Consider the following 9000-nt stretch of genomic DNA (forward strand, 5'->3'; position numbering starts at 1 on the left):
GCTGCACATCTCTCTGTGGAAGCTGAGTGTTGAAACATGGGAGCAGAGACCTGTCCTTGCTTTGGCATTGCACAAACAACTTTTTTAGCTCAGGGAATTTTTAAGGAGAATGAAAGAAATATGGAACAGGTGTAACAACAGCTTTTATCAATAGGCACCAGAGGCTCAGAACACTGTGGCAATTGTTACATTCCCTTCTTAAAGTGAACCAAATGAACAGAAATTGTTAAATGCCAGAGTACAATACAGCTTATAAAGCCCAACAGACTTCAGGAAACTGGTGCTGATTGGGCTCTTAAATGTTTTCCTCTTGCTTAGGAAAGAGAATTGTAGTCAGCTTGCAATCTCCCTGACATTGTTCCTGATGGAAGCAGACAAAAAGTACCAATGAAACAGAAGGGCTGCAATTTAGTTAATTTATGCAAAACACAATCAGCATTCAAACTGGGAGTTACCAAGCAGAAGTGTATTGATAGAAAAGCCAAAATACTCTGTGCATAAATTGTGAAATATTAAGACAGGATTTCAAAGAGACTCCTGGAATTCACATAACTCTAGGCCAGAGAAGATTCAGGAGGGAATTTTGTCCTTGTCAAATTCATGATGGGGGGGCAGAGGGGCTGTGATTTAGCCCCCAGCACTCAGGCCATGCCTCCAGGTGCTGCAAACCAGCGCAGCTCTGCTGTGACACAAGAGCTTGCAGTAGTAAGGAAAAATAGAAACAGCTTTTTCAGGAGAGTGATTAGCAGGGAATGGTGATTGCTTGTGAGGGGTGGCTGCTAAGGATCCATGGTAGGGAGAGGATGGAGCAGGAAGAGCAGTGAGAAGGTGGTCGAAGGACAGAGAAATGCAGCTGCAGATCAGCTGGGGCACTCAATTCCAGAGGTTGTCTGTAGCACAACTGTAGCAGAACCTACATCCACACACTTTCTCTGCCTCCATTTTCTGAATTTGCAGTGTTGTTGGGTTGTAACCACCAACTGTGTTCAAAGGCAAGCAGAAGCCAGCAGTGAGCTGTGCCTGAGGATCTGCTGACCAGTAAGGTTTAGGGAGGGTGGTGGTTTGCAGAGGGGAACCAAAAGTTATTAATTTCCTACTCTGCTTCCAGCAGCCTGTTTAGGTTGGTTTGATGCCTAAGTTGGGCTGCAATTGAGGTTTGTGCTTTGGTTTCCCTTTAAGTTCCAGTTCCCTGTACACTGTTCTGTTTGCAGCATTTGGTTGACAGGACTGTCTGGTGTGGGTTGCTGGTGTTTTTCTGGAATTCCTGTGTGTACAGGAGCTAATAAAGGAACTGTCAGCTCAGAAAAGCCCATAAATATGGTCTAGTGGCTTGGGGTAAGAAATGCAGAGATCCCTTAGCCAAGCCTCTTCCATGGAATTTCTGATGCTATTTCAATTCTTTTGGTTTCCAGGAGCCAAAGAACCACTGGGGTCAAGCAGAAGTCAAGGTATAAAAATTCATGGCTATGAGTCCCCTTACCTATGAGCTGCCATATGTTAGAGGAATGATCTAGACCATAGCAGTTGTCTTCTGTCCCCTGATGAGTGTTTGTATGCATAATTCAAACATGTGCATGTGTTTGAATTCCAGCTTTTATTGATTGAATTGGGCTCTGATAATAAACAGTATAAATAAATCAGAAGGGAGTTAAAGCACTGATGTGCTGGAGGGTTGGAATTAAAATGAGTGCAGTGACCTCGAGCAGAATGTAATTTCAAAAGTGCCTGAAATATGCTGATGACATAAAATAAGGCTGAAGAAGTTGGAGGGGCAGAGGAACAAAACAAACTCATTGAAAATTATTTGGATTTATCAGGATTACAGGCAGGTAAGTGGCTTATGCACTTTATTGTAGGGAAGTGTGAGGTAATGAGGCCAGGGACCAAAAGTTATCAGAGTGTAGTCGGAGTGAGAGTGGTGTGGAATGTGGATCAGAGCTTGTGGGAGGGCAGGTGCAGCGCTTGTCATTGGTGTCAAACATGCAGGAATCCTCTCACGCTGCTTTGGCAAAGCACAAACCTTTCAGAGACAGAGATGTGCCTGATGGTTTGTACGTGAAGAGAGGAGAATCCATCTTTTGATATTACAGCAAACATGATCTGTTACTGAGCTGCCTTATAGTTCATCACACTGATCTCTGACTAGAAAAATTAAAAAATGCATTGTTTTGGACTGATGAGCACCCTGACAGCCACAGGAAAGCAATGAGAAATGGGTGAATCCTTCCAGTTGGCTAATCTAGAGGTAGATTCTGTGGTTTTGAAAGTACTTGTTTTCTTCTGGTTTTCTTTCCTTCTTTTTAGTCCTAATGTCTATTTTAATTTTTTTTAATGTTTCATTTATCCCCTAAATTGTACGCTTTGGATTTTTCTCAGTTGTGGTCAAGCAGCTTTTGAAACAAAATCAGAGGCAGAAACAATAAAAGGAGAGCTCTGTGTTGAATTTTGTCGATGTCCTCGTAGCTTTTGTTGTTCTGATAGAATACATATTAATTGTCCCTGTTTAAAGGGGCTTTCTATAACTTGACCTATATCTCTAAATGTCATTTTTACCCTAATTTTTCACTGAAGAAATTAGATATTTGGAAATATAATTTTCCTGTCTTACCTTTTAGTGCCCCAGTTTTACATATATACTGAAAGATTCCCAATAGTTAATAATTTCCAGTATCTTAATGCCTATCATTAAGAGCATATCAATTACACTTCTCTTTTCCTTTGAGCTCTCTGTGCTGCATCCCATGAAATCCTTTGTTGTCTGGAAGCCACAACTTCAGTTTGCTACAGCTGAGTAAGACAGTGAGAAGCTACAGGGAAAACTGAACTGGGAAGGACAGAAGCTAAGGCAAGTCACAAATAATAACATAATCTCCTACACTAATCCTCATGTCATATTAGAATTAAATCATGAGTAGTGAAAAAATCCTTGGGGAAGTCAGAGATTCACTTGGGATTTTTTCTTTTTGGAGTATCTTCAGGGGTTTGTGGCCTCTGGTTGACATAGTGTCCCTGCCTGGGATACTGGGAATGTGCTGGATGCCCTTTGAGGTGAGCTCTCCCCCCACCCAGATGTGGGTCTTGCTGTGATTTTGATGTTTTTACAGTAATAAGGACAGAAAGATGCCCTCCATATTCTGGTATCCATTGGTTCTCCATGGCAAAGGATCAGTGTTGGCTACAATCTGCAGCCTCGGAGTTCTGTTGTCAGCTTGGGCTGTTGTCACACACTTTGCTAATACCCCCCGGTAATTTTATTTCTTATTCACATACACACTTAATGTCCTTAGTCATTAGACTGAAAAATGTTAACCTTGTCATAGTTAGTGACTGGAAGCAGAAAAGTCCATTTAATTCTCAGGGGAATGAATTCTAATTTTCTGGTTGTCAGAAAGTGGCATTTTACATATTTTTCTCTTTTTTTTCCCCACCAGTTTAGTGCTAAATTTAAATGTGTGTGTCATAGGAATAGACCTTTAGTCAGTACTAAACACCCCAAAAGCCTTGGCAAGGGTACAATGTATGAGAGCCTTGACCAAGAGCTGCTGCTAAAGCTCATTTCAGGCACTGCAGAGAACAGGGGGGTGAGAATGAAAAGTTAAGAGATAAGAGGTCAGAATAGAGGGCACATTAACATTGCATGTCAGGATGCATTTTTTCCCCCAGCAAATATGGATGGATGAAAAGTAGCTCATCTGGAATAAAATGTCCAATGAAGAAATAAATTATGTTAATCAAGCAGACTAGTACTAATATTTGTCATTAAAATGGGACATCTTCTAATTAATGTCATAAACTACTGTGAGCCTTTAAAAACCATACTGGTGGGAAGGGAAGTTGTCTGCAAATACTGAGTTCCCTGTTCTATGAAAGAGAAAAGCTTGTCATGAAAAATAGATGGCATTTATGGCAAAGAGAAGTAATCCTCCCACAGATTACAGCTGTTCACTGCATTGTTTTGCTGGTGGTCTTATCTCATCAATGCATGTTTTATATGGTTCTTTTTATTTTATTTTTTGGATGCATTTCCATAAGGCTGTTCTGAGGAGGACATTGTGTACTGGGAGTTGGATGTATTTTGAGAAACACCACTACAAAGAACTCAGAGTTTAAATTGCAAAGATGGATGAAGTAAAAATGAGGGATGGTTATTTTGCTTTTTACAGATGGGAGCCGAAGCAGGGGAGGTGACTGTTGTGGCCAAAGTCACCCTGGGAGTCTGTGGAATTGCATCCTGATCTTTGAAGTGCAGTTCCAGTATTTTACCATATATTGTCTTCTGTTCCCTTGCTGCTGAATGTGGATTTGATATGCACATGTGTAATGAGCCAAGCATGTTCTGCATATGTTTAGCCAAATTGTGACCTCAGGGACATGAGGGGAGTGCTCTCTGGTCTGGTTAGGAGAGCTTCCATGGCTGGGCTCATCCAAGGACTGCAAAGCAGTGTTGGCATTTACTTTATGAAATTAAAGTCCTTCTGCTGCCTGTCTGGTGTTTTAGCATCTATGGGTTCTGGAGAGGCCTGGCAGGGCACTGGGTGAAGCTGCATGGCTGATTGTGTGGCCTCTTGTACTGTCTGAGCACCAGATGCTGATTAATGATTAGTGTGCAACAAATTAATAAATCCATACCACAGACAAATAAACATCCATTACAGGGGCCTCTGAAATCTGTCTCCTCTGGGGGAGAAGGGAGACCTGCAGGCATTACATTCTTCACTGGACACAAATACCTCTGGGCTCTGTGATATCCTGACACCTTGCAGAGGGAATGTACACTGGAGATTAATTATATTCCATAGGTGATTCAATGTGTGCTGGGAAAGAACTGTCATTTTTGGCTTAGTTTTGTTGTATGCAGATGTTCTTGCAGGGAAGGGTGAGTGGGCAGCACAAAGTGGGCTCAGAAGGAACAAGTCCCAGGTGCTGCCTTCCTGTAAGGCCCTGGCATCCTGCCCTGAAGGGGTTTATCCACAGGGACTCATTTCAGACAGTACCTTTGAAGTCTAAAGATAAGATCTCATTGCCCAAGCTCCCTCTGTAGCTTTGTGGAGAACAAGGATCCTGTGGTGTATCATTTAAAATCTGAATTTGGACTGCAGTCCTGAATTATGACCGGAGCTTAAAAGTGATGCATGTGGCACATCAAACACCGCTGACCCAAGCCTCTCTCAGCCAAAATCAGGCAACAAATTGAGTTACTGCGTTGTCATCATTAGGCTGTCAGAAGCATAAGAACTTCTGTGCATCTGGCCTTGTTTTTCAGAAATAAAGAACATTTAAAGTTGGTGTGATACATTATGGAATGCAGGTAATTAATGCCCTTGCAATGACCAAAGGGAGAATTCAGACAGAATTCAGATGTGGTGTCTGAATCTGTACAAACACCTACAAATTCAGAATGGGATAGGGAAGTAACTAAATTCCTGATTAGCCTGACTGATTTTTCTATTTTCTTCTACATAAGAAGTATGTGTGTACTTCTGTGCTATGCTTGGGGCATAATTTACGTCTTGTGGTAAATAACAGGTATATGTGTACATAATTAGAAGGGACAATAAAGAAAAGCAGATGTGAAATTGAATTATGCATACTAAAGCTGTAATTTTTCAGGGAAGGCAGTAGTCATCAGGAGAGAAAGTGAGCTTGTTTGTTTTGATAGTGTTGTGAGAGACCTGAGTTGGGACTGCAGTCTTACAAGACTTTGTACTTTTATGTTTCATGGTATTACCCCAGGGGGTTTGGGCAAGACCAGGTGAACAAACCAACACTTTGGAACCTGAAGTATGGGATAAACTCTGCAATCTGCCCTTATGAGACTGTTCAGGAGGCTTACAAGACAATGCTGTGTGTTTATCTACTTTTCCACACTAAAAATATACAAATCATCATTATAGAGCCCATCAAAAGAGACAGATTTGGCTTACTAGGTTTGAAGAGCTATTCTCATATTTGGATACTTTTACACATCCATGACCACTCTTGCATGTGCTTTATTCAACTTCAAATCAAGTCCAGCAACACTGCCAAACACACATGTGAAATGAATGGAAAATACATTCCAAATAATTGCAGTATTTATGTAACTTGGTGTCTTCTGTGTTCCAGAAACCCTCAACAGCTGGTTAACCCCAGCAGGACTGGCTGCCCAATAGAACCAGCTGGGTCCTGCCTGTAACTGCTGACAGGTAAGGATGGATTAACAATGACTCAAATAATGCAAATGAAAGGAAAATGGAAAGCAAATTTAGGCAATTCTTTCTTCATCATGAGTCCTTTATGTGTAGAATTTTGCATCCATGCATGCAGGACATTTTAATTGCGATTTGTTGAGTATGAAGAAGGTGGTTCCCTCTCAAGTTAAACAGCTCTGGCCCAAGGTGAAGGAGTAAGGCTCGAGCTGTCCATTGCTGTTGGCTATCCAGTAAAATACTGATTTGCTCAGCACTCTTACTTTAAACAAACAGAAGGGCAAACAAACATAATAAAACTGGTTTGGTCTGATCTATGGCAAGAGCTTTTCTCATTTGTGCATAAATAACTGGAATCATTGTGGACACAGTTTCTGGGAGAAAAAACACATCATTAATGCTCTTTAGGAACCAGGTTATTGTCCAGTTTGCACTGCAGTGTGTTCCCTTTACCTGACACCTGGCTCAAGACTCCCAAAATTAAATTAAAATTTCCTACTTTCAATATTTAGGGCCCATCTCCTGGAGCAGAGTTCTCTGACCCAGCAGCACCACTGCCCCTGCATTCTGCTGTCCTGGGCAGAAGCAGCACAGCCAGACTTCTCAGGCCTTGGGCTTAAGCAGCAAGGGCTGTTTTGTTGCCACAGAGAACTCCCAACTTTGCCTGTGACTACAGCCATGGAGGAAATGAGGTGGGGGAGAAGATGTCCGTGTCCAAGTGAACCCATAAACCTTGCCCCTCCACGCTTCCTCACGTGCCAGTCAGTTGGATCTCGGCTTTTCCTGAGAGACTGTAAATATGTGGGGTTTGCTCATTAACCGGTGTAGTGCCAAGATGGAAGCTGTAATGCACATGATGGGAGCAGAGAAATCACACGGCTTTCACTGAAACAAAGGACATCTCTGGGCTCTGGCGATAGGAGCATAATGGCTGTTTTATTTTTTCCAGACAGGGACTGAAGCTCACTGGGGTTTTTTGGGCTCTTGCTTTGTTTTTGTTTTGCTCCAGCATTTAAGGATGAGAATGTTGTGTCTGACGCGTGTCAGCGAGCAGAGGAGATTCACGAGCAGAGCTGGGCTCGTCTTGCTCCCCGGTGAGGAATAAAAGCATTGCCCGTCTCTCACTTCGGGAGGAGAAGGGGGGGCTGCGGGAAGTGAGAAGGCATTGTCAGGTTCGGGTCAGGCTGGAGCATCACGGATTAGCCGGGTGTCACTCGGCAGCCTGGAGGCAGCGCTGGGAAAGCCGGAGACAGAAATGTGCGTGCAGGAGATGGGGGGAGAGGGCTGCTATGGCTTGTTTGGGTGCAGGGCTGTTCTCCACATTTGTGATCATTTGGGAAAGCAGGCAGGAAAATGGACTGAATAAAGAGCTCTTTATCAAGGAAGCAGAGAAATGACCACTTCTACAGCCCTGTATTGGAACCGTAAATGATGCTGTTATTAGAACTGTTAAGAACTTTGATTAACAAGAGCTGTGTCCACATTTAATCCCAGTCTGGTACCTGCAAGTCTGATCTTGCACCCAGGGAAGCTGCTGTCAGTGGAACCACCAAACTGAAAGGGTGGTGCTGGTGGGGAGTGAAGATTCTTTGTTTTGTTTATTTCTTCATGGTTGCATCTGGTTTTGTGCTTTGAAATCTGCAGGTTTATTTCAATATTTAGTGAATTTTTAGTTTATTTCACTTCTTTAGTGAAACAGATAAAGCAGTGAGGGAGAAAATATGAGGGAAGGGGCTAAATTCAGAGTTACTTGGGCCGCATACATAACCTGTGACCACAAGGTGTAAAAGTGTAATTTCCATTAATAAAAGCACATTGTATTGACTCATCACTTCCAAATTTCAGCCAGATCTCATATGTAACTGCAGAGTGTAGCTCACCTAAAACAGGATGCACGAGATTAACAAAATTTTTATGTTTTAAAATTAAGGAATACCATTAATGTTTTCTGTGCATGACTGAGGAACAAGGAACGATGTTTTGTTCACTTCCAACCCAATCAGTTTCACAGCACAACAGTATCAATTTTCAGTATAGTTCAATTTATTCCAGTATGGTCCTGTGAAATGGTCTGACATGCTTTCAGCTAAATGCCAATTTGATGGGATGTGAAAACCACAGGAGTCAGGAAGAAGGTAATAGTCTGTGAGCAGGCCTTATCTGTCCTGCTACAGGGGCACGGCTTCAAGAGGAAAAAAACACAACACATCGAGGAACCTAAAGCAAGGAGGGCCTGGGCTGGGCTTCACAGGGGAGCAGAGGTTTCTGGTCTGGTTGCCAGTGACCCTGTTATATCAATGTTTGTCACTTTGCCACTTTGTACAGTGTGGAAGGAACCAAAAAGAATCCTTCATCAAAGGAGGAAATGATGTGTGTGAATGGGGAGCCTTTATTCTCTGTAAAATGCATTTTAAATAAATACCAATCTTTTGACTCTGAGCTCCTGGTAAAGTATCTTACATTAATGAAATTATAAATAGCAAGTGCCAGTTCTGTGCCAGTTCTAACAGCACAGAAAAGAACATATTGTGAAGCAAAACACCAGGTTTTTGTCCCCCAATTTTGTTGTTTGTTAAGTGAGTGCTTGTGAAAAAGATAATTTTGATTTCATTGTTCTTCAACTTAAATACAGCTGCCATTTAAGCCTTTGCTGTTATTTCATCACACACCCAGAAGAGCACCTGCAGAGACACATCCTTGGTGGTAGATGTGGGGCTGATCTGTTTCCACCTCTGGCTCTGGTGACTGGGTATCAGATCCAGTAACATTTCTGTGTGTGCAGTTCTGAAACACCATCCACAGCTCTTCTGTA

This window comes from Pseudopodoces humilis, chromosome 19 (genome assembly GCF_049639895.1).
Source record: "Pseudopodoces humilis isolate 2021_Gansu_Grassland_sample_001 chromosome 19, ASM4963989v1, whole genome shotgun sequence".
NCBI classification, from domain to species: domain Eukaryota; kingdom Metazoa; phylum Chordata; class Aves; order Passeriformes; family Paridae; genus Pseudopodoces; species Pseudopodoces humilis.